The sequence below is a fragment of the Centropristis striata genome, chromosome 20, assembly GCF_030273125.1.
Source record: "Centropristis striata isolate RG_2023a ecotype Rhode Island chromosome 20, C.striata_1.0, whole genome shotgun sequence".
Classification (NCBI taxonomy): domain Eukaryota; kingdom Metazoa; phylum Chordata; class Actinopteri; order Perciformes; family Serranidae; genus Centropristis; species Centropristis striata.
In genome coordinates, this window is record NC_081536.1 from 22,043,036 (window position 1) to 22,068,621 (window position 25,586).

Consider the following 25,586-nt stretch of genomic DNA (forward strand, 5'->3'; position numbering starts at 1 on the left):
AAAAAGTTCAGCGAGTAAAAGCTCTGGGATGGAAAACTTCTATGCAACTTGTGATAACCTGTCCCTTTAGGCATTGGAAGTGAGTGGACTCCAAGACGCAAGACAGGCATCCAATAATAAGGTTTTCTCTCACTTCACTTCTGCCCTGGACAACTTGGCAGGAATTTGGAACGAAGACGAAACGCCGGCACTCTTTGACGTGCCTGCGGTCTGACTTCAACGTCCTCCTGAGCCGATCAACAGTGATTCCTGAAGTCTGCATCCCTGACAATGTAATTGCCTGGTGGAGCGTTCTCTCCAGCTCAAGGCAGAGCACTTGTAATTAAGATTGGATGCCCAGGACCACCACCACTACCACCACCACCCCTCAACGCACACGCACGGACTCCTCAACCTCCCAGAGCTACTGTTGTCATGGAGAGAAGACATCAGGGGAAGAGGCTGCAAATGTTTGCAGTGATGGCAGCGAGGGATGGGGGGTTGTGATGCAGGAGTCGGGGCTGTACAGGGGGTTGTTTTCAGCCGTGTGTGGGGAGGGGGATCAGAGAAGAGAGCGATAAGGGGATGGGGGACTGCGGCACAATCATCTTGATTTCTTGTGCTGAACGATTACATGCCATGCTAATTGCTAGCAGAGGGATCTTTAATAAATATTTCATTCGGTGCAGCATCATTACTGCCTAATGTCGTTATTAATCTCCGCCGGTAATTTCCACTCAGGAGAAGCGTCTTTGTGAGGGGGAAAGCAGTGTTTTCTCCCCCCACAAGGAGAGAAAGAGAGTGGGAGAGAGGAGGAGAGGAGGAGAATTAGGGAGTGATGCTGGAGAAGTGCCATTACATTAAAGTTATGAGAGGAGAGGAGAGGAGAGGAGAAATGAATGAAGCATGTAGAAGAAGCGAGAGTAAGAACAAAAAGAAAGAATGAGAAAAGAAAAGAGAGAGAATGGGAAGTTAACTGAGCAGCACTGGATGGATCATGTGGGAGCTAGCATGGCTGCAAATAATGTTACAGACACATGTCATTTCCTGAGAGGCCTTTCCATCAGTGAGATCATAGCTACTAATTTGATTTGTACATGGGAAGGGGGCTGGTATAACTGCCTCTGTAGAGAAAGATTTACTTAGGGTAAATGGCTGGAGCTGCCAGTCATGACTTCTGTGGTGTCAGACATGTAGAACAACCAACGCTGCCAACTCACCTCCAGTAATCTCTGCTTCCATCTCGCTCTAGATTGCTCTGCTATTATTTATCTTCTTGGCACAGAAATTTGTGTTTTCCTCCAAATAAATAATGTGATATCGAAGGAGGGCCTGCTTTTTCTGACCTGCTCCTAAAGCGATTGACACACATCTGCTCCAATAAACATCAAACTAAATTGGAAGGAGTCTCGTTCTGTCTGTATGAACGCTTGTCCTTCGAATCTCAACAACCATTCATTCGATCAACCTCACACTTTGCGTTTGTTTTGCTGAAGGAACCAAGGTGGTGCAGTGTTGAGTGAAAGCTCCTGAGGCATACAAGACAGTGTTAAGAGGTGACCATTATTAACTGCCACCCTGCATGCATGCTCGATATCACTCTGTACAGCACATTCAAAAACAGTTGAAGAAAGAGAAACAGGAGAGACCGGAGATGCACTGCAGCAAATGCAAACATAATAAGTACCAGCAATGTAGGGATGTAAAAAGATGAATCCATCAGTCTTTTAAACCCTACTGTAGTCTACTCTGATTCATTATTTTCAAGTGGAAAAACATACTTTTATAAATAATTAATAATGAACTGATAACTATTTGCTAAGGCAGCCAACTACAGTTGAAGAAATTGGTTAAAATTTGCATCCGGACAGCAATGTGGGAGCTAGCATGGCTGCAAATAATGTTACAGACACATGTCATTTCCTGAGAGGCCTTTCCATCAGTGAGATCATAGCTACTAATTTGAACAGGAGAGACCGGAGATGTTGCACTGCAGCAAATGCAAACATATTAAGTACCAGCAAAGTGGGGATCTGAAAGATGAATCCATCAGTCATTTAAATCCTACTGTAGTCTACTCTGATTCATTCATTTCAAGTGAAAATACATAATTTTACAAATTATTAATGATGAACTGATATACATTGGCTAAGGCAGTCAACTACAGCTAAAGAAATTGGTTAAAATTTGCAACCCGACAGCAATTTTACTTTCGGAATCAACGCTTATGTTCTTGGAAATACCCTGGCCCACATTGTTAGCTTTTAGCAAATGATGTGTATACTCTATAGTAGGAATGGGCGATATGTTATAATTTACGATATATCATCAAAAACATTCCCCACGGTAAGAATATTTCATCCCACGATAAAAACGATATATTAAATTCCCATTGATGATGTATGAAAGTGTGCAACACACTCACAGCCTAACACATGTGGTATAAAGAACAAATGGCGGAAGGCGGAGCAGATACGCCGGGCGGCGAGGAGCTCGTTCCTAAACGGGGCTCCAGCTCCATTATCTTGAACTGGTTTGCTTTTAAAAAGTCTGACGCGGAGCAGCAATTCACCATGTGCAAAGTTTGCAAACAGTTTGCTGTCTACAGTGGAGTTTTTTTGCTTCAACCACAGTAGCAGTAGCTCATTAGCCGAGCAACTGAGTCGTACATTAGTCTCGCTGTTCACTAGATAACGAGTGATTGGAGGTTGAACAGCTGTTGCCTCCAGACAACTTTTTTCCCGGATGACCACACGGGTGAAAATATTGCTAGTGGTTTGAAGCAATTTCTGCAGGAATGGAACCTGGACGAGGCAAAACAGGTGTGCCTGATACACGGACAGTGGAGCTAATGTGGTCAAAGCAGTCGCCCTAAACCAGTGGACAAGTCTGTCCTGCTTCAAGCATAACCTGCACATTGTTATTGGAGAGTACTGATCTTACTGTCCCTTTACTGTATACATGTGCATTTAACGCATTTCCTAAAGGTGCTATATAAATAAAGTTATTATTATTGTTATAAACTCACTGGCATAGACTAATGTGAACTGAAATAGACTTAATTGATATAAAACAATTTTGGTGACAGATTTTTTCTCAAAATGATTAGGCTGAATTGGTGTGTATTTATCGTCATTTTTATCGTTACCATGATAAATACCAGAAATTATCGGGATAAATGTTTTAGTCCATATCGCCCATCCCTACTCTATGGCATTGCTAGAGGTGTGTTAGTGATTGAGCGAAGCACAGTTTCTAGTCTGAAGTTTGGATGAGTGGTTTTCAATAAAGTTGAAAGCAACAATACGAGAGGCAGAGCAATCTGCCTGTTACCTACAGACATGATTTAAACAGGCACTGCAGTGGGTCAATCATTGGAAATAATAATAACTAAAAACACATTTTTAATATTGTTAGCATCTCACTAACTTGTAAAGCATCTTTAGCTCTCAACAGGAGGCAAATTTTGTAACATGTTCCTAAAAATATCTGTCCATTTTGCTCATGTCTATTGCCCACTGAGGTAACACAAAACTGATTGAGCTTATACCGAGCCTCTGTTCTAAATTTGTGTGTTTTGGAGCACGGAAAAAATCTTTCCACACAGAGGAAAATACTTTTTACATATCCAGCCTTAGAACCAGTAGTTTGTTAAGAATAAAAATGATGAGAGCTGTGTAATTAGAACAAACTATGATAGCTAAAATAGCTGAGCAGACATTTTTTAGTGAGCTGAGGGACAAATTGTTCAAACTTTTTCTCTCACAACTAAATTTAGCTTGAAGAGAAATCGGTAACAATGCAAAAATGTCATAGTAGCCCTTAAAGGCAGCACACTGCTGACAACATCCCCTCCGTTATTTGCAGACCAACAGACAACTGTGCACAGGCTCACACCATGTTGTGCACGCCATCTCTTTCTTCATGCAGTTTAAGACATTAAGAAGGCGTGAAAAAGGCAGCAAGCTAAGCCCTGGGCGAATAGCAAATAGCATTAGCCACCGAGCACACATTGCATTCTGCTCATTCCAATATCCATCTGCGCCTGCAGCTATGCTAGCTAACTGCTATCAGCCTGGCTTATTCACACACATTTTCCACAGCTCCAGTGCTTTTTAGAGCGAAATTCAATCTTTGGTAATAAGTGAATTTGAGATGGAGCATAAGCACAAACTAAAAAAGCAAATCCAAATCCATGTTGGTTTTATCTAACAATGTATTTCATGGCCATATTCCAAATTTTTATGAGAATAGGCTATGAATGATTACCAGAAAAATGATTATATGCTTTGCATGATGTTTCAATAACATATCCATCATATATGGCCATAGACACTGACAGCACGGCTGGAATAGGATGGAGGGATGGCTTGAAAGAAGAAGAAGAGAGAGTGATTTATTGACTTACAATAAAGAAAAAAAAGGATTCAGCTAAACCATCTACCCAGCACTCACTCACTCTCTCCTTCACTCTGCTACCATCTTCTTTTCACACACACACACACACACACACACACACACACACACACACACACACACACACACACACACAAGCGATGGCATTGCCCCCAAAGAAAATAGAGTTGTGTGTACCATCCAATTATCTGTCAGGGGTGAATAATGGCCCCAATAATATATTCACATTGCCGTTGCCGATCAATTTTTAATCAAGCTGAGAAATATGGAGGAAGTGAAGCTAAAATGACCCACCAGGAACTCTACCATAATGCCTCAGCAGAGGAGTCCCTAATTTTGCTCCAATCAAATTACCTACTCCCCAGACCCCTCCAGCCCCCCCACACAACCCACCGTCATCCTAGGAGCGATAATGGTGCCTCCCAGTGTGGGGCAGACTAATAACTACAACCGGCCTGTTCTTTTATAAGAGCAGAGGTCAGGGGCCAGTGACCTTATTAAAGACATTTCCACTGATGATAAAGAGATTAGCTGTAACTAGGTGGTTACCAGCATGTATATATAGTGGCACAGAATAACAAAACAGAACCACATAATTAAATTTTTATTCCTTTTTGAAGTCAGCAATTTGTTCCTTATTTTTTTTTATTTTTTTTTATGTTTTAAATGGGATGGGAAATAGGAGTGCAGTGATATTACTGGGATATTCAAAACATTTAATATTGATACGTTATAAACACACGTTAATATCATGTAAATAGTCAACATAAAGAGAGACATCATGCACAATAAACAATGTTAAAAGTTAATTCGGTGAATAGCTTTTGTTTGGAAGATATTGCTCGTCTATGGTCACTGGGAGTTATTTTTGCCACAACACGTGTAAAAAGTACAAATGCATTTAGTAAATAAAATACATAATTTCGTTGATATTTGGATGAATTAATGCCTCACAGACTTTTGAGCGCACTTCAAATCATCATCATCACCATCTTGCAAACAACAGCATGCTCAAGATTGTCTGTTTTTAACTTTGTGCGAACATCATGCAGGTACCATATGTTCCTGACAAGTTGTATAACATATTACCTTCAGTTTTTCTGCTGTCTTTTGGATGTTACTGATGGGCATTAATAAAAATCTTGGCTCAAATAAAAGCAGCTTTCCCACATCAGATGGAAATTAAAGAGTGCTTAATTTATGACAGCCCGAAGCATATGGATGCATAAATATACACAATGTCCATTCCAAAAGTCTGTGAAAAACATTAAAAAAAATAGAATGCAATGATTTGCAAGACCTACATTGATTGGAAAACCTTACAAAAATTATTAAAAAAAAGAAATGTTTAAACTGCGCATTTGTAAATATATACTCAGTTTGATGCATTCTGTGTTATTTATGTGCAGCATCCCAACTTTTTATTTCATGGTGTGCTGAGCAAACACACTTAAATATAATTAAAAAAAAAAAATGCATGCCATCTAATCCACATTTGCTCTCACAGACGCTCATATATACACAATATTAATACATGCAACTCATATGTATGTCCACAAACGTGCACAAACACAATCAATATCTTGTCTTTGCACTCTGTGAGTAAATTCCACCCTATAGAGCTGACCCCTGTGTGCTTGAGATGGGTCACGTACCTCTACGCAGCGCTGGGGCAATCTGCAATGAAAGCTTTCCCATTTGTAATAAACTGCAGCCTCTCAGAAGAGCAATCCTAGGGAGAATCCAGCGTACTCTCTCCTCACCATAACAACAGCGTCTGTAAAACAAATGAGTGGGGAGGTAATTGCAGACAAACAAAAATTACATTTCCAATAAAGGTTCTTGTCTCTTTGGGCTCCCAGAAGCCCCCAGCCCTGCTCAACTGTTTAACAGCCTTAATATACCCTCTCATCAGCCTTCCTGTTGAGAAGCCGCCTGAGAGAGGTTATCAGAGCACAAACACAGCTCATCTAATGTGAACAGGTTGAGGGTTTAGTGGTTGAAGTGTTTTAGGCAATTAAAAGGGGAAAGTGATGGTGGGATAGATGGATGAGAGCATTAGACAAAACACTAAAAGTTTACATGACCCATACTTTATTCTTGAAGGCGTTCGTGCCACAGTGGTAAAAAAAAAAAGTCTCATAATAAGAAGCACTTATGGGAGGATGAGCAATGCAAAATGCTTTTATAAACAGTCTGCAAACACACTCATTTCCATCATGGATAAAGAAAGACATTTGCTGAAAAGAACAATTATTTTATTGAATCAGCATTCATGTATGTGATGCAATTATTTAACAATTTAGAGCTGCACTGAGTCAATATAATCCATCACTCATTCCTCGCAGTGATGATGGAGATGAATAATAATTGAACAGAAGAGTGTAAAGCACATATTGAACTTTCAATCTCTAATTTACTCTAAAAGCTCAGTGCACCATGGGTTGCATGTTAACATCTATAAATAATGACTGCATCACTTTGACAAGTATGTGTTATTATCGTAAACAAACATCTTGAAAAGATCAAAACCCTGAAGATGCACATTGTGCACAGATTTTGCAGTATAGCACACAACATGAGGAGGACGCTGTTCTTTTAGAGCTTTTAGAGTGTCTGCAAACTGTGGATGATGGGATCAGACACCCCAGTGTTTTCTTATGACTTCAGGTAAGAGCCATGTGGAGGCAATTCATTCAAATTTCACTCTAAATCTTGTGTTATTTTGCCCTTGTACTGAACAATACAACTGCACTTTGTTTGCAGATAATATGCTGTTTGCTGCTCCTTTAGTGGTCTCAGGTGGCTTTGAATTCAACCTAAAGTGGTTACAGCTCTTTTGGCATTCAAATTATTCATTCAAAAGTTTGTAATTGTAGTCAAACTATGCGTTTGTTTAACCAAAAGTCTAAAAACCCAAAGATAGTTTGAAATTATATAAAAAAAGAAAAGCAATTCTAGACATTTAAGAGGCTTGGATCTGCACATTTTTGGTCTTTAGGCTTGATAAGTGATAAACAAATATCAAAAAACTTGATTTATGCTTGTGCTGATAGACTAAACAATTAAAGTAATTGTTTCAGTACAAGAGATAATACTAAAACATAATGCAGGTACAGCCAACCATCGCTATCAAGGTTTCATGTTGTGCTGCTGCAGATGAGATCTTTGTTTAAAAATCATGCACATTGCATTTAATTTCCATGCTGTTTACATTTATACACATACAATCTAAGGCATTAGCTCTTACACACATTTGTGCACACGCTCAAGCACTGAGCAAACACACAAGCCAACTGTTAGTTCATGACAGACACACACACACACACACACACACACACACTCTCACATAGTAAGAATTCCACTGAGTGCAGCAGCAGTCATCTCCTCCCTGCAGCAGTGAGATCAAATCAGTCTGTTTATCTGATGGTGAACCTGACATTAGGCCAAACTAAAGGTCCCTGCTCGGCTTCCTCTTATCAAACCCCGGCAAACAGTGAACTCGGTGGCCCAGCCCCCTCACAAGGGGGAAATTGATTACAGCCTCGGGGCCAAAACGGCAGCAAGTCCACAGCTCTGTTCATTCCATTAGGAGCGGAGAGGGCCGAGGTGCCTATTAGCTACAGGTTCTGGATCAGATCCTCTGATATTATTTGATCTTGTAGCAGTGATGGGTTGAACGAGAGGTGGTGTAATGTGAGCTCCAATGCCGGGTTAAGGGTTCACATGACCTCAGTGGTGACTAAACAGTCGCGGTCAGAGCTTTTAACGAGAGGTCTCTGGAGTTCATATTGGTTTGACATATTTTATTTAAAATGGATGTATTGACTGTAGTGAATGTGGAGCAGACCACAGCACGGACACTATACGGGACTACAGAGTGTTTGTGCACACATCCGTCCGTGTTTACCACTGTTTTATTGTTCTGTTTAAACTTATGTATGAGACAGAAAAAGAAGAGGGAAGCAAACAGAGCGAGAAAGTGTGTGATAAGAGAGAAGAAGAGCTAATAGTTTTAGGGCATTCCTGTCAGTGCTGCTGTATGATTGCAGGTCCTGTGTGGCTTCCTGCAAACTTTAACGCTTAGACGGGTTTGATGTAAACACTCAGAGGAGACAAAGATGGGAAAGTCCCTGAGATATTTAACTGACTAATTCCTCCACCGGTTTTCCTTTCTCTTTGCTCATCTCTTTATCTTTTTTTTCTGTTGCTTTGCCTCAATCATTCCACTGTGGCGGAAGAAACTGGGAATCCGGGAGACGCAAAACAAACATGCCCTTTTACTTCATCATCAAAAAAAATGAAAAGAAAAATGTGCGAGTATGTGTGCTTACAGACAAGCAGGCGTGCAAGCACATACACCTCTACCTCACAAACACACCTTTTTGTTAAAACTCTGCTTGAGGCGTTTTATATCTCCAATTAGACTCGTGGAAGGCCTGACAAGTCTCAACTTTGTTCACTCCACCACACAGGAAATTAAAAATTGTATTCAGTTGTCTTCCAACGAAAAAATCATGAGTACAACTGCCGTTTGGCACAGAAACACACTTTTTCATCATGATTCATACTTTAATTGTGCATTTCTAATTCATCGTTCACTTTTGCAGTTTATTAAAACATTCAACACTGCAAACATAAATATTCTTTTTATTTGTTTTTGTATGATTTGTTCAAGCCTTAGGTGCCAAACGAATGAGGTTTGCTACTGTTAATTGGACAAAACAATGAGCAGCATAACTTAACAGTAGAGAAAAGTACATTTAGTATGTATTTTACATTAATAACTTACCAGGTATGTCTGGTAATAATGCTGTGGCCCATCTGACACCACAAATGATCCACAATTACTTCCATACCTAAGAATAGATGCAGATTGGTTAGAAATTATTTTCACAGTATTACCACACAAACTACTACTAATGGAATCATTTCTCAATTCTTATTATGCCAGTTTGTGATGAAGGCTGACAGCTTTATTTATACATGATATTTTTCCATCTCCGCTGCATCACCCACACCATGCCGAGGTGAGGCCACCCTTCCATACTGTACATATAGATTAAACATGTACAGTATGTTAATTTAAACCTAATTATGTTTTGTAACCAGATGTGTAATTTACTCTTTGAACCGTTTCTTTAGAAAAACACACCTTAAAGGAAAAACTGTGACCCACATCATTTGTAGCTGCAGTCATATCAAGCTCACACTAGGTGCAAAGTGAGACGTATCAGTCACATGTCTGCATCTCCATGCCTGCACCCCCCCACAGGCCGCCGCCCCTCCCTCCTCCCTCCTCTCTGATGTGTTTTTCATGTTAACACTTTGCAGTGCCTTAGGTACATCGTGCGGCTTCCCGCCATACACAGCCCTACCAAGCCCATTTAGAATGTTTTTATGGGATAACATCGTTTTTATTTTTCAATTAAATTTTTATACTTTTGTGTTTTTGCCTCTTTCTTCTTTTAGGGGTTGCCATTTTCCCCCCTCATACAGTTTCCTTATGTGCTGTTTTCTCCTTTTTGATGTCTTTGTCTCAGGAAAATGCTGGTCGCTAACGATGTTTGCAACCTGAAACCTTTGTTTCACTGCCAAGAAAAAGGCTGAAATGGAAGAATTAATCAATACAACACTTTAAAGACCAGTGATTGCATCAAATTCTTTAGAAATTTTACAACAATAACACTATTCTAAAAGAGAAATAAATAATGAAAGCTGGTTATTATGGGCTTACTGTCTTTATTACATTAACTTAATAATCATATTGAGTTCCAGTGGCAGCTGTGTTACTTCAGTCATCACAGGAGTTAACAGAATTTCCCCCATGTGGATCAATAGAGGAATATCTTATCTTAAAAAAAGTAACAATTACTACAGTGTACAAGTAAGCACAACATGTGAGGTACTGATAGTTTACTACATTTACTTACATATTTTTCACTAACTACATTTTTAGATACTTTAATCTGCATCTGAAGTGACTTGTTACTTTGTATGAAATAAATGACAAACCCATAAAATATGACACATCTTTGTAGATTAATTGTACATAAATGTAGATGTAGATGACCTAGACAATCTAAAGCCTGACGCTAGAAGGGACCATTTAACTTTCAATACTTTGGCTGATTTTTGCCTTTTGCCACCATGACACTTGTGAAATGTCTGGACAACTATTGGATGGACTGTCTCGTACAAAAAAAGCTTACAAAAACATGCACATCCAGACAATTCATGTAGAGAAGAGAAGAATATGATTTTGCACACTAGATAATGCTCCCATGAGCATACATTTAATTAAAATACGTTCATGAATGCTCGTAGGAGGACACAAAGATTTTATAAAATGGAACTTGGACTCTTGTGAGTCTTGTAAAGACATAGATATCCCAAACATTTAGTTATAATTGTGCAAATATCTGTGCTGACGTGCTAAATGGGAAATGGTATGAGCATGTTAGCATGTAGCACAGAGCAGACTAGTTTTTGCATCACTGAACCGCTAAAATCGATGTTTCATCTGCTATCGGCCCCAGACCACAGCAATATCATAAATGTCTTGCTGATTAGAACTTCCCAATCTTACTAATAATAACGGAGTTTGCTGTTTGCATGCAGGAAGTGTGTTTCTTTGGAGCAGTTATTATCAACACTGATAATCACCATGGCTGAGTAGATGAAAAACACTCAAAGAAACTCAACAGTCAAATCACAGAACAGTCCTCAGTGATTGACTGAGAAGTGATTTTTAGAAACCTCACTGCTCAACAACAAAGATGGAGAGAAAATAAAAAACATGCAGGTCAGAAACATACCCTGACCAAACAACCTCAAACCAATCAATCGAAGATGACTTTACCAATCAAACAAGCGTCTGAAAACAAAAGCAGGCCGACAGGATCTACCCCTCTCATCTCTTTCCCTCTCATCACCTCACACCAATCTGAATCTTGATTTGAATGGTTCGACTGATGAGGAGAACCACAACCTTTGAAGCATCAGTCTGTCCAGGCTCCTCCACGGCAACCGGCCAAAGTAATGCCATATCACATTTGACACCCCAAAGACTGAGAAATTGATCCCCCCTGTATGGCCATTGATCGGGTCGGGGTTTGAACACGCACTCGGGCCGAGCATGGAGAGAAGGGTCAGGAGCAAGATGTGTGCCTGGCTCAGTTCTTTTGTTACGGGAATCGATGATCTCCCACCATGGGGGAGATTAGCCCAATCAGGTCATGCGGAGCACAGCATGAGCTTATATGTTTATATATGTGTCTGCACAATATATTATTCTTTAACATATTGTTCTTGTTCTTTCTTTACACTGTGCAACAACACGCGTTAAGTTAGATTAACTTGACGTGTCTTGTTGCCTTGTGTTAGTAAATTTTGACTTTTAGAGCAAGAACAATATTGCAAAAGTCTTTGTAAGGGTGGGGTTACGCTCAAAAAGAAACAATGTTTTGTCCAACCACTTCATAAGACAAAAGTGTGAAAGTGTTTACACTTGATAAATCCTAAAACTAATATATACACAAACATATATACATTCATTCATTCATTATCTGCACTCGGGTCGTGGGGGGCTGGACATTGGGCGAGAGGCGGATTACACCCTGGACAGGTTGCCAGTCTATCGCAAGGCTGACATATAGATACAGACACCACGCTCTCATTCACACCTATGGGCAATTTAGAGTCACCTGTGGGAGTAAGCCAGAGTATCCGGTGAGAACCCACGCTGACACGGGGAGAACATGCAAACTCCACACAGAAGAGCTGCAGGCGGGAGGCGAACTGGCCCCCTCTTGCTTCTTGCATATACATATAGATATATATATTGGTTTTAGGATTTTAAAAGATTTCTTTACAGGCAAGTTTGGCAGGTTGGTTTTACTAAATACAAGCAAAAAACACCTTATATTCATTGTTTTTACTTCTTTTTGAAGTGGCATTTTTTCAGGTATTTTTAGGGCCCGAGCAGGCAACGACCTGCGAGGTCCCTATTGTATTTCGAATGATTCTTTATTATTATTATTTTTTTTATTTTTATTATTCTCGTGCCCAAATGATCGCATTTTTCACTGCCTGAACATACCCCAAAACTCATGAAACTTTATATAAATCACACATGGTGAAAATTTTTATAATCTATTATCATCCTGAATTTCCACCACTAGGTGGCGCTATAATAAAGGAAAGCGCGTTTAGGTTAATAACTCCCACACACTTCATCGCACATTCAAAAAACTTACATCCACGCGTTCACCGAGTTGTGCTGAATCTCGTGATATAAGCCACGCCCATTTTCGCCTAGAGTTTTTTTTCGCAAATTCGCAAAATGTCACAAACCTACTTTTTCGAACTCCTCCTAGGCAATTTCATCGTTTTGCACCAAACTTTGCACACAGCATCTATGGACCCTCACGACAAAAAGTTATTAAAAGAATTTTGATAACCCAAAGAATACTCAAGTTATTAAATAACAACTTCCTGCAGGTGGAGCTATTTTCAACACAAAACACAAAGTGTTGCATATCTCCACATTGGTGTGTCTGAATGACATGAAACTCAAGATCCTCCTTCCCCATGAGCCCCTGAGGCTCTCTGCAAAATTTTGGGCGATGACCACAAGGTGGCGCTCTTTAAATTGAAGTATTTTATATCTCCATATCGGTTGGTCGGATTAACACCAAACTTGGTATAGTTATTGTCAATGCCCATCTGAGGATAACCCTTGAAGATTTTATTGATCGGCCCCTAGTTGGCGCTCTGGCGGCAGTTTAATTTAATAAGTGCCACTGTGCGCAGACCATAACACTTAAGGCAATGAAATTCATAGGGGTGGTATAGACTGGTCCCTGTAACGCACAGACCCTGACGGCAGCATGCCCCGACACGCGTGTACTGCGAGGGCCCGTTCAGTACTGCGCGCAGTCCTAGTTTTAGTTTGAACTAGGAGTAAATGTTGGATTGTCATTTTAGCAAAGCACCAGAAATGGGAAGAGGGCATTTCTGAAATTATAAGACCATCCAATAAGCACTTCTAATCGTGCCTTAAATGTTTAATAAAAGTTTTTTCTGGAAGAGGTATGCATCCCTGAGACAGTTGCTGATTGACTTTTTCCAGAAGGTGAGACTATGAGCAGACACACAAACACGCCCCTGTTTTCCCCGAGGCAAAATAAAAACGTCTGAGCAATTTATCTCAACTACAAGTTCATACACTGATACTTAACAGTGCAGGCATTGTTTGCAGGGAAACAAAGTCAGATAAATGAGTGGAATAGCACATGCTGTCTAATAGTCTAATAATAATGTGAATGCTTCTCTGAGACACACAGTCTAGTCTCTCCCAAACAAAGATGTTTTTGTTTTATTATTGCTTAAAATGATTTTCTTCTCCGAGATTAGAAAAATTACATTGCATAAGTTACCATGATGACTCATAATTAGTGTTGTTGCCACACGTTTACCAAACAAACTGAAGAAAGCGCAGAGAATAAAAAACAGAGTCCTGTCGATAAAATGACATTTTTAACTTCACTATTCTATTAAGATTTGTCTCTTCTTGTGAAGATGTCCCATCAGTGTCCAAACCAACCACCAAAATATTACTCAGGCAAATACTATCAATTTTAGCCAAATTGGATATTTAAGGCCTAAATACAATCCTGAACGTAAATAAAACAAAATGTGATCATTTGTACAGTTTCCAAAAAAAGGCCAAAAACAATTAGCAGACAATATATTTTGTTTTAATCTGATAAACATACATAAATATACCTTATAGACTGTCAATTCTGATTTTTATCCATTCGGTTTTTATTTATGTTTAACAAGGCTATATCAGTCAACAGTCATTTTTTAACATAGGGAGTTTTTGGTGACGAGATTTATAACATTCATTCATCATATATCCCCGGTAAAAATGTTAGTCTGCATCAAATAGCCAGTTAGCTCAGGTAACAAAATGTTCCTACCAGCAACTCAAAATCAATTAATCTGATATGATACGTCTTGTTTAACCAGGACAAAATAGTTAAATGTTCAACCCTGATTCCAAAAAAGTCATAAAAAAGGACTTAAGACATAAATAAAACAGAATGGGATTACTTGCCATATTCAACTGAAAACTGTACAAAGACAACATATTTTATATTTAAACTAAAACCACATTTGATGCTTTCTGTTTCTATTTAGATTTCATATCAGCTTCTATGGAATCTGCAGTTGTTTAATCAGAAATCATGTGTCGCATAAATAAGCTTTTTTCGAGTGCAGAAAGAAAGAAAGAGCCAAAAAAAGAAAGGCAACACAGAACATTAGAAGTAGAACTAAAGTGAAAGCCTAAGCAGGATCCAAAGTAAAAAAGAATAAAGAGCAGGAGCAGCAGAGGAGAGCAGAGGAGGTGAGAGCTGAAGGCTTTGGCAGGGCCAAAGCAGGCCACAAACAGACCAGTGCTAAAGGGCCCAGGACAAGTGTTGCCATGTCCCCCTGAAACCGCCGAGGCCGCTGGGTAATGAATAAATAAACACCCCCTCCAACCATCTAGCCTCTTCCTGCTCCCCACGTTTGGCAGCCAACACACACACACACATGCATATGCATACACATACAGAAACTGGCACACACACATAAACAATGCACACAACTGCATACATGCATGATTGCCATGGGCCTGACAGACTCACAAACATGCAGGTTTTCTGCAGCGTGCAGTCTCTTTGATTATGTGTGTGCCGGTGGTGGTCTATACATCCACCAGTCCGTGTGCCAGAGTATATCCCCAGCTTTGCCTTCACCACACTGTTCATCTGTATGCGTTTTATTTGCCCATCCGTATTTATCCAACTCTGTGTGGAGACTGTGTGGCTGGCAAAGCCAAAGCCAGGCAGTACATTCCCACACTCATGCCATGTATAACCCAACTGAGAAATCACCCACACGCCAACGTAGAGGCATGCGGAAACGCCGTGTCAGAGCTTAAGAAAACAAGAGACAAGAAGCTGCGAGACTCACAGGGACGGTGTCTCGGCTCCACATCTCTGGGCCTGACAGTCAGTGAAAATATTTTCAATTATTCAACTTGGATTGAGAAGCCAAAGACGGAGCAAAGGCCTTTTAACATGTAACTTGTTGTGACAACGCTAAACGACCGTCACCACGGCCTGATGAAATATAGATATTTTGTTTTGTTTCCAAGGAGGATTAATTTGTCATTACCAAGTTGTTGCTTTGGAGAAAGGCTGAGATCCACTCCTTTTAGATGTCAAGAGGAAAGTGAGAGCAAGGAGGTTGAGGAGAGATGGTGAGCGAGGAACAGAGGCAGCAAACCTCTAGATATGATCTGATGAACCAGGGAGGGAGGCAGTAGAAATACAAAAGCCACTCAGCTCTTAGGTTTGATTGATACAGGTTTTTCAAGGATAGGTCCACATTTTTCAAGTCTGTACTTCATGTTGACCATTAAAAACTCCCTTCCTAATGCACATTCAAGGTCTTTAAAATACACATACAATTTTTTATCTTAAAACTCAAGTTACTCAAATCACGTAGAAGTCTTTGAAAGTTAGTCTTTTAGTACAAAATCCCTTCTTTTTTTGTAACTTTTCTTCCACTGCAGCTCAATAGAGGATTGACTATATTTGACAATTTTACCACCAAACTTTTTATGCCATGAGAAGTGTAATTAAAAGGATGGAAGCCTCCAAAATGCCATTCATACCAGTAATATTCTCCAATAACACCAGACTACTTCAATGGTTTTAGGTGGGGGGGATGACTCTTACAGCCAAGCTGCAGCCAAATTTCATTACAGGGTTTTTTTAACTGCCAACCATGAGGCTACTAAAGTATGATCATATCCTCTCATCCATCAAAGCAACAACAGAAACAGGCGTTTTATTAAATAGTCAATCAATGTAACTACTATCACCTCGAATGATTTATCTATGCCTTGGTGCCGTGTTTTGATGAAAAAATTAGCAGGTTTTAATTAGAAAGCAGGAGATTTCACAGCCTGAAGCAACAGGGAATTTTGTGATCCAACTGTAAGAGAGAATACAGACCAACTCAGACCACTAAAACAGAAATGCCTACATGTCAATACAATGCACCTAAAAATCACACCAATCAAAGTACACACACACACACACACATACATACACCATCTACTTCCCCTCTTACCACACATGCACACTCCATCAGACACAAGATTACACGGCAACCTTGACCTGTCTGCCCATTGTAAATTACCACGCAGTCTCCGCTGGCACCTCATTCTGATGTGTCATCAGCTCGCGCCAACAACCGCCATTACACTACATCAGTGCCTTAGTGAGTCCACTGTATGTATTACACCATGATTTGCAATGAAAGGGAACTACTATCGCACTTGCAGCCAGGATATTAATCTGTACTGAGAGAGTTTAGACGTTCTGTGATGTTATAGCTGCAAGCTGCATGCATTCTGCACATGCACAGGATGCAAAGGCATCAAGTGATACCTGGTTTAAGTTAAATTAAATTCAACAGAAATCTTATCACATAATCTAAATCAGCTGCAGACAACGGAGATGTTCTTCTTCTTCTGTATTTTACATATATGTATTTTTTTGTATGTTGACATATAATTCAGTGTTATTTAACGTTCAAGGCTATAAAGCAATTGAATAAAACTGTAAAAAGTATATACAATGTGCCATAATATTCATTTACAAATTTCAATGTCCATTTTATGGTTAATCTTTGTAATAATTTTAACCTTTTTTTATGGAATTTGCACTTAATGTAGAACAAGAAACAAGAAAACTCTGTAAAATACAGTTAATTTCTGGATTTAATCACATACACCATGTTTTGATTGTAACTAATGTTACTTTAATGGCATACAATGCAGGAATTGTCACTTTCTCTTTGTAAATGCAACACTGAGGTATTTAAGAACCAGAAGATGCACTGCTTGTGTCTTTGCATATCTTCATTTCCTCACACTTGGCCCTTTCTACCCATGTCAACCAAAGTGAAAGCACACCCCAGACATCCTTATTTTGGAGCAGAGGGGGAATGTTTTTGAGCCTCAACAGTGTTTCTCAATTAAAATCCTACATAGCATACCTTTAAACACGCTGTCTGTTTGTAAGTGTGGCACGTTTAAGCACAGTTTCTTGTTCCTGCAGTTCTGGGATTGTCAGCAAGATGGAAAACAACCGTTTCCAGGTCATGAAGGAAAGGAGGAGATAATGAGAAAATAAGAGCGTAATGGGAGCCTCACTTTATGATTTAGCCTGATAAGAATGGTGCATCTTCACAACGATAAATTTTAACCCCAAGCAGCTTTAATTGAACTTGGCAATTAAAGTGATTCAGATGCTGATCATTAGACCTGAGTACCAGCCACACTCACTCATTCTCAAACTTAACGGGCCTGCAGGTACAGTAGCACAGCAAATAAGTACTCACATTTACAAAAGTGAAAATGCTGAGCTTGATGCAAAAGACAAAAGAATGAACATGAAAAATATGGCTGTGTGCAACATCGATGCCCTTTGATGGGTTTATTCTTCAAGTTTTGACCTCTGCTGGCCTTCAATAGGTTTGCAAAAGCATCAGCAGATTATGTTCAACATGCAATGATCAATGCATGTCAAGTCAACAAAGTAGATGTTCAAATTTCCAAAACAGACCTGTGTCATGAATGTTTGGTTCACTTTAACCTTGAGTAATTGCAGACTAGTGAGTGCATCAGTCTGTATTCAGTACATGCATATGTGTCTCTCTGTCCTACACTTTATATGGATGCAAATGAGTATCTGACTGTTTATATGGATGCATACAGACATGGAAAAGTGTGTGTGTGTGTGTGTGTGTGTGTGTGTGTGTGTGTGTGTGTGTGTGTGTGTGTGTGTGTGTGTGTGTGTGTGTGTGTGTGATATCAACGTGTGTTCTCTCTGCTCTCCATGCTGCTCTGCTCCCACAGTGCCCCTGGGACCCATCTGCCTCCCTGTTATTAATTCATCAGGCTTAACCATGCAGCGCTTTATGACTCTGTTTGGACTGACGAACTATCACACACCCCTATCTCTCTCTCACTCTCTCTCAGGAACACGGTATTGAAAAACAATATCTGTCACTGGATGCTGAACCTACTCTTGCAGCTTGATGTGCCTCCTGTATTGTCTGGTATATATGTCCTGCCTCTTGGCCTCTATGTGTTGTCTCTTCAGTATAGTGTGTATAGATAGTGCTTTGTCTCTGCGTCGCTGCCACCAAGAGAAATTTCTTGTTCTTGGTCAGTTCCTAAACTCATTTTCCATCTTTGGATCAATTTTACAGTGTCAAAATACATCTTAAAGCTGCCTTGTGATCCTGCAAGTACTCTCAAAATCACTAAATCACTCAAAAATGATTAAGCAGAATAAAAACCAACAAAAAAGAATATCTTATTACACTTGAGAGCCCACGAGAGGGCCAAAAATAATTTCTCACAAGGCCACAAACCTTTGGATAGCCCCAAACTCCAAAACTAAACTCACTTTACTTTCACTGTGCAGCTAATTCCCATCACAGAAACTATTTTGGCTGAAAACACAGCTGATCGTTCATGTCCATGTTAAAAAATAAACCCTTTTTAAAGAAAATACCAAACTTTGCATTGAAAGATAATCTAAGAATCAATCAATGCCCTTCACGTGAATACGTCTTGATTGCCATGTCTAAACCTATTCCCATCAAAGACACAGAGAAGAGATCTGAGATTGCGGTACATCAAAAGAGTTTATCTAGCCAGTATTATGTGGCTGTAAATAGCTGCAGCAGAGATACGAGACACACTCACGGAGCACTGAGAACTGAGAAAGTACAAGTGGAGAGAGAGGAAGTCAGGAAAGAAAATAAAGAAAGAAGGGAAAGTATTTTACTCAAGGAGCTCAAAAAGCAGACTATGCATTCCTCAAAAGATACAAAAAAATCCTTAAACAAAATCCCCACATCATCTTTACAAGAATAGTTAAAATTCCTGCTTTTTTTGCATCTTTGCCACTCACCAAGTCTGATCTTCTACTTTCTCTGAATAAGGATTGATATAAGTTATGAGCACAAGATTTTTTGTTCAATCTATCTTTCTTGTATTTCAACGGACTAATAACTTCTCAATAGGTCATAAAATATCATCTGAAATAAAAAATGGACTTAAACTAATCTACAATAATCAACAAAGATCATCAGACCAGATTGTGTCAATTTTGTGCAGTTCACAGAAATATAATATTTTTGCTTTATTTTGCAGAACTAAGGGGACTTACAGGTTCCCTGATTTTGCTTTCATTCTGAATAAATTCAAATATATATTTTTTTACTAATAAAAGAGTTAACATACTTGGTGTAAGTGACTTTTCCCTGCACGTCGTCCCTCAGAGGGTAACACTAAACTCGAGGACATCCAGGGGGAGTTCTTGCCAGCTCACAGGAGGCTTTCTACTGGGGTTATACTGCCCCCCAGTGGACACCATGTGAACACAATTCTCTGCAATGGAGAGTGAAAGACAATCAGCGTCAGAGCAGCATGCATAAGTTAAGAGCATGTAATGTTTCATGTTACAAGCTGCGTGATGAGAGGGGTGAGGTGTGCAAGGCCTGTCTTGCTCATGGACACTTCAGCAGTGAGTAGCCAGCTGCGTGGACTATCTGAAGTGGTCATCATGAAACTAAAAGTTGGATATGAATTATTATCCACAATATGTGCAGGATGTACTGTAACTCTCAGCATTTATCAGTATATGCATCATACAAGCACTGACACTCAAACACACTTTGCAAGCAACTCAGAACTGGTGGCATTTGAGCTCTTATTCATCAAAATATAGAAAAAGTATTTTTCTAAAACCTCTAAAACTATATTTCTGCAACCCACTTGCACCCATGACTTGCAAGTTATTCTTTTACATATATGTGTTGACAATGCTTCTGTTTGATTCTTGGAGCTCTAACATATTTGCCACCTTAGGGCCTCCATGGAACAAAACGATTGACAATGTTTGAAAATGGTCCCGACAGGGTGATTACAGATATGACAGTATGCCAGTTGTCACTTCAAGGAAAAGTCTGGAGAGAACGGCGCTCTCTGTGGAGCAAAAGGAGTGAGAATATCTGACAGGAGAAGGAGAACAGTGATATTACAGGCTTTAAATGGAAGTGCAAGAGGAGTTGGAGAGGATGAAGGATGCAACAAAAGAGGTATGAATGATATAATTAACTGAATAAAATGCAGGCATACAACAAAGACAAGATGAATGCCTTTTTGTGATAAGAAAAGTCACTGAGTTATTCAACATTGACTAATTTATGTAACAAACATACTTATTTTAAACCAAATCATAATATTTTACCACACATAACCACGTACATAGTTTTGTTTATTAACCTAACCAAACTGCGACCAGTTCACAACATTAACCATGTTTAAAAGTATGAACCAGGAGAATATGTGCACTGGTTGCAGGGTAAAGTTTTGACACCAAAAACTGATCAGTTGTTTTTGTTGGACTGCATTATTTCCACATCCAATACTGTTCCAGTCAGGCATAATAATATTGTATATTATAAATTCATCCCTCCAACTAATTCCTCACCAGTGATGCTCTCTAAAGCAGTGGCCATATTTGGTTTGACTTTATTTCACATGTTCTCCAAATCATCCTGATTAGAAAAGTGGAAATACAGATTTTATAAAGTTCAGCATCAAGAACACGTCTGGCCATTTAGTTAGAACCCGTTCTTGGATTGAGAAAAACAATTTCATTTTCAAAGCCTTCCTTGAATACTATTAAAATTTGCTATTTTATGAAATGCACCGTAGCTTTCGCATGAATTTGTAACATATTTTTAGACATTTGTTAACACTCCTCAGAACACTTTATTGTAATCTGGGCATGAAAAAGTACACCTGAAGAGGCATGAACAAGACTGACACTATTTCTGCTGTAACACTGAGGAAGCTACTGACACGTGGTGGCACTAAGATGGGAAAAGTACTTAGAAACACTGGTGGCTGAAGAAAGTGTTCACACATTTTCTCCAAGAAACAAGCATGTCTTAGCTCCTCGGGTAAACCACTGCTATCTCTCCATTTCCTGCCCCAAGCAACCTCACTTAGTGCCTTTCCCTCCAGGGAGCTTTTTCTTGGCAAACAGGGCTGTTTATTTTACTAAAACGGGCCCTCACTTCAGCTGGTTTGTCTAATTAAAATGTTGCAAAAGCGTCGAGGAGTAGGTATTTTATTTAACAGCTAATTGTGCTGACGCCGGGGACTTGGATATTTTATGCATACTCTTTCAGGATCTTGGGGAAAGAACACAATTGTATACACACACACACACACACACACACATATATATATATATACACACAAACACGCACACACAGGAGATCAGTTTCTTGCTCATTGGTGGGATGAATTTTAAACAGTCAGGAGTATCGAGTTAATCAGTGAGAATTCAGTGGGGGAATATCAGGTTGCCTTTTAACAGGGGAGGATGCATGTATGATTAACGCAGCGCTCCCCATTGGACCGAACAGAATAATTGTCTTGTTTACCAACAGGTGTTTTTAATCTAGACACACGAATTAACAATCCTTGTTTGCGAGGGCGCTCAGGGGTTGTCATGTTTGAGGTGTAATGACTTGTCGTTTTTCTTGTCAACAGCTCGTGTCATCCTAATTGAGCATTTTAAGTCGATTAATTTTAGAAAGGACAAGGCGTCTGCAGAAAAAACGCTTAGCGTTGAATCTAGTGGGCATTCACAAACTTAGTGCAAAGTATAGAATCTTCACGAGGAGTTTGTGTCAATAGTTTTAATACAGCTCTAGAGTGAGAGCTTGTTGTTTGAAGGGAGACTATGAAATACGATCAAGGAAATCCAGTTGGATTAACAGATTTAAAGTGTTTAAAGACTTATCAAATGCCAAAAACACTGCCTCATAGTTCGTAATACAACAGGATTTTACAACAGAAACTACTTTTTATTATGGTGATCTTGGTGTAAATAGTAGAAATACCACATTCACATTTAAGTAATCTGACAGGAATGTGCACTTACGTGTATTTGATTGGCTGCAGAGTAAAAGGTGAGCTTGGTAAAAAAAAAAAAAAAAAAGGTCAGATGACCTTTCGTTTATTGCAGGAGCCCCTTAAGTTTGCACCCCCTCCTAGGGTCTTAAGGGCCCCTCAGTGGTGATAATGATGAAGAGAAACTTTGTTGGGGGACCAAGCCAGTATCGCCCACAAGCTCACCTCACAAAATTCACTAAAATAGGCTGCAACTTTTATATATATTATTATTATTATTATTTATTATCGATTTATCCAACACTATCTCCTAAAAATTGCATTCCCATACAACAATACTGCATTCTCAATTACATTTTGAAGTAAACTTATTTTCTCTCGGATTAAGTTTGCTTTTGCCGTATCACAAAAATGTTTCAAAGTATGTGTTTTAAAGTATGTGTTGTGAGGATATCAGGGTGGATGGGTGGTTCACACAAACACCCAACCTTCACCTATGAAGCAGCTGTTCATGTTCCATGTAAAACCACAAGTCACTGTAGACTTATTTTAACTTATGTTCACAATTTAACTTGTATTACATACCTCACGTACACATGTTACTTAAGATACCTTACTAACCAAGAAGTTTCGTTTCAATTCACACATAACCATGGGTATAAAACTGTGTCCATAATCTGGGAGAAAAATAACAACTAACAATGCAGTTTTGTTGGAAAAGTAATTTCTGAGCCTGAGGTGACCTCCTCAAAATGGTCTAAAACCCTAAAATATTCAATATACAACCATGTAAAAACAGAAAAGAAAAAAACAGCACATTGTTAGACAGCAGAAGGTGGAACAAGAGGATTGATGGCACAATTAATTCAAAAAGTTGTAATCAACTAAAAGAAAATGAATCAACTACGTTTTTCATCCTTAACAAACATTTAACACTGTAAAAATTTACTGCAGGATCTCTTTGTACAGTGTTGCGGTTGATAGTTCATCCCTGTAGATTTGTTTCTGCAGACGTGATGCCAGTGGGAAATAAATTTATCACATTTAATATTTTCTACTCCATGTTCTTTGGATATTCTGGCAACCACACAAGCAAGGCAAATCACCTTACCTTGGTGTTATCAATAAAAACTACTGGCTGATTTTTTTTCTCTTTAATGAGGTGTTAAAACACTTGGGTTGCGATCTTCATTGGTTTAAGACGGCTGGAGGATAGTGTGAATTTGGTTCAGCTACTGAGGCAGAAAGTAAAGGTGGGGGGATCCTCAGTGAGAGTAAAGATGAGCTTGTATTACCTTTTCACACGTCAGCCTGAAGCTGACAGGTTGCTAAAGCAAAGGTATTTTAACATCCAATTTCAACAGTTTTGTGGCACAATCGTGCGAAAACTAGGGGTGAAAATGAAAATGGAGCGAGAGAGAAAGAGGGACCTGAAGTTGGGAATGGATGGAGGTTTTCTTTTGTGTCATTTCAGAGAAAAAAATACTTCACACACCTATACCTCTAATCGAATGTGTGTCTCCCTACTGTCATTTCTCACCTATACTGAAGAGGAAAAGTTGCAGGTGGTATTTGTCAGAAAAGATTTGTGATACAAACCACAAAAAGCTGCATTTAGCTGATGTATCCTAATGACAAACTTCCAAACTTGTACAGAACTAATCTTACAATGTAAATAAAGGTAAACAGTACTGGTTGTTGTTCAGTTACATTAGCATCCATCACAAATGTAGATGGATGTCACAGGCGATTGACTACAACACAAGATATTTGGTTTGTTCTAAACACAATCAAAGTCTGATAGTAGGCTCGGCCCTGATCACAATCCTTCCCCTATCTTCCCAAAGTACAGCTTCAATATAAAGTTCTTGACCTTGATGTCAAATGTCATGCAAAAGATGGTAGAAGGTAAACCCTGAAAACAAGAACCCCTGAGACACACCTGAGAGGAACAGTAGGAGTGAACAGCAGGACCTTGGACAAGAGACTGAGCCTTTCCAGCTACTTCGAGGTGACAGATGGATATATGGTTAAAGCAGAGGTGCTTAAAGTTTGAGAAAGTGCCGGCGTATGATTGAGGGCCACACTGATAAAATACAGTCGCGAGTTGTCCACCGAAACCTCATTCCTAACTTCACATATGCTTATTAAGGGGGTTTGACACAGTAGACTAGTAACTAGGGGTGTGACGAGATCTGGCGAGATTAAACTCGACGATATTTCTTGTCGCGCTAAAAATCAGTCTCCAAGATTTGTGAGTTATCCAAACTTCTATCTGTGACCTGTGGGGCAGTAAAAGGAAAAGAAGAAGAGGAGGAGAAGGAGGGGAAACAGTAAGCAGCCAGAACAACTTCGCAGGGGCCGACAGCTCGTTAAGAAGAGTAAGAAGGAATCGAATCGGCACAGTCCTGCTAATAGGCTAACAGTTAGCTCTGTAGCAGTACAGTGTGTATGTGCTGCTGCTGCAGGAGGTGATCACTTAGCGATCTCTGTTTGTTTACAACAAGCACCAGACACTCTGTGCACAGTTAGTGATGCAGGTTAATTCAAGATCGCTATTGTTTATGATAATTAGCCATGCTGCTTTGTTTTGATCAGCTGCTGATGTTGTGCAGTTACCGACGGCGGCTACAGTTGAGTCTCCCGTGTAATCGTATGTGATCACTGTCGAAACTGTCGCTAAGCGACGATCGCAAACCATAAGTCACCTACGGAGTCTCATTTATCCCTCTGGGTGTTTTTATTTTTTATTGATCTTATTTTAACTTTTATAAATTTTAGTTTTAGTTTTAATTTGTGGAAGAAGAAGTATATTAAAAGCTCATGCTTACATCATGCATGTAAATAGTTATAATAAAACAAAATGCATGTGCAACTAGGTTAAATAAAAGTCTGTTGGTCCAGTCATATATTGTGTCATTGAAGTTTTCTTAAAATCTCGTCTCGTCTCGTTCTCGTGAACCCAATATCGTGTTTCGTCTCGTGAGCTGAGAGTATCCTCACACCCCTACTAATAACTGTAAGCAGTGGTTCTCAAAGTTTTTCCTGTCAAAGCACCCTTTATTGATACACATGAGGTCACTATTTTTGACAAGCTCTAAAAAAAGATTTTGGTTGTTAG

At 39.4% G+C, this 25,586-nt stretch overlaps 1 long non-coding RNA gene across 1 annotated transcript in view; it reads right to left on the minus strand.

Moving 5' to 3' along the window:
* Nucleotides 1–25,586, minus strand: part of LOC131993645 (uncharacterized) — a 75,186-nt gene that overhangs the window by 43,606 nt on the left and 5,994 nt on the right. Inside the window, exons 3-5 of the long non-coding RNA XR_009396335.1 lie at nt 19,778–19,924; nt 9,188–9,254; nt 6,051–6,172 (exon numbers count right to left, since the gene is read on the minus strand). This is a non-coding gene — a long non-coding RNA (uncharacterized LOC131993645). The remainder of the gene's footprint in view (nt 1–6,050; nt 6,173–9,187; nt 9,255–19,777; nt 19,925–25,586) is intronic.